Below are 2,012 nucleotides of genomic sequence, written 5' to 3' on the forward strand. Positions count from 1 at the left end.
TGCAGAATTAATAACTTTGGTAAATTAGAGCTGTTAATACCCAGCATGAGTTCAGATATATTCTTAAAATAAAATTAGTTTTTGAATCTAGGTTATCTGAATAAAGTAAAACTTACAACAATATTTTATACATTAGATGGGGGATAATTGTTTAGTCATGAGATTAACAAAAGTGCCAAAATTTGAAGGAAATTACATTCTTTTATTATGAAAATATCCTGTAAAGTTAGTACACTTTTATTTCCTCAGAATATTTCAAGTTGTAATTTGCTCATAAAGACATGATTCATGAACATTCTCAATAAATTACAATTTAATTACTTTTTCATTACCAGTTCTTAAAGTTTTCTACACTTAGTAGAAATAGTATCTTCTAGTATCTAAGTAACTTTAAGGTGAATTATCCATTTGTGGCCATGAGGCCATCAAAACCCCATGGGTCAATAGAAAACCTCTGTATCTCAGAACACCGGAGAATTTGAGATTGTCTTAAAAGCAGTTCTGTTCAAAGTTCTACATCGCATGCATTTAGGAAGGGGACTGTGGAGAGGGCCAACCACCACTCATCCTGACAGGGTGCCTGCACGACAGAGGGCACATTCTTCATTGCCCTAGAAAATCGATACTTCAGACCATTGTTTTGATTCTCAGCTTCACATTACTGTGATGCAGAGTGATGTGATGGTAAAAGACTTTGTAAGCCTTTTGAAAAACTTATTTTTGCTCATATTTGATCAGTTCCAGCAGTGAGACAAATTCACTCAAAATATCACTTTTAGAGTTTCTCAAAATCCATAGCACATGATTTTTATTCTTGCCTTTCTGACTCTGACTCTGACTACACCTTGCCTTTCTGACTCTGACCTCTCAGTGCCATTTCTCCTGCCTCTGCTTTTTCTCAGGAGAGTGAGAACTGAAGGTCTTCCGATTGTGAATATCCACATCAGCCGGTATTTTGCTTCCCATCCACTAAGTTCAATTGCCAAAGAATAGCAGTTTTCTTTCAGTTATTCAAGGATCTATTATGCTCTTCATATGTATTCTTTTGACATTTGTACTTTTCATAGATGTGTTTCCCTACAAACTGAACTAGAAGGAAAGGTGTTTTTCTTCCATAAAATTATCTGCTGCATTTCACAGATCACCAGCTCTTACCACTGAGCCAAACTAACCTTTAATATTTTCACCTGCAAGTCTCATACTAGCTTTATGCTGTTTAAAATCAATCATAGGTTTTAGAAGCCTTTTTCTAGAATATGATAAAATTGATGACAAAAATTACATTCTTTGTTATTATAAAAGAAAACATAGGGTATTATTTTGTGATTACATTACATAATACTAAGCTGAGCATAGTAAAACAGATCTGTTTAGAATATTGTATCTTTTATAAAATAACCCAACTTTAAAAATTAGACATTATAATAAAGGTGAAGAAATACATTTTATCAAACTTCATTTTCCCCAGCATATCATTTTTTTCTCCCAAAACAACACTTGGATTTTTGTAAATGGCTTCTTTTTATTACACTTGTTATCTTCAGGTGACTGATATAACCCACAGTCTTTTGTACCTGCTCCATTAAATGGTGCTATTTCACAAGGACTGTCCATGGTTATGCATATACTTTGAGGATTACTGTATTTAAAATAGCCTAAGGTAGAATCCAGTATAGTGAGGATGAACTTCTGCATTATGTTTCTTCTGAGTGTGCCACGGGCTTCACTCTCAGCCCCAGGACAGCCTGGGTAATACTTTCACTGTGAGTGCTAAGATTTGCATCCATACTTGTCAGATTTTAATGAGTCAGTTAGAATCCAATTCTCCTTTACATTCTGACCAGCATTTATGGCTTCTATGATTTTTTGTATTTCATTTCTCAGAGTTCTGTATCATATTATTACAAATCTCATGATTCTCCCATGGATAGGAAAGCCAATTTAAGCAAATAATAATACACACAGGTAGGTTTTAATTTTAGAAAAACAAAGATAATTTCATTGTATAAGTA

The sequence above is a fragment of the Eulemur rufifrons genome, chromosome 4, assembly GCF_041146395.1.
Source record: "Eulemur rufifrons isolate Redbay chromosome 4, OSU_ERuf_1, whole genome shotgun sequence".
In the NCBI taxonomy this organism is placed as follows: Eukaryota; Metazoa; Chordata; class Mammalia; order Primates; family Lemuridae; genus Eulemur; species Eulemur rufifrons.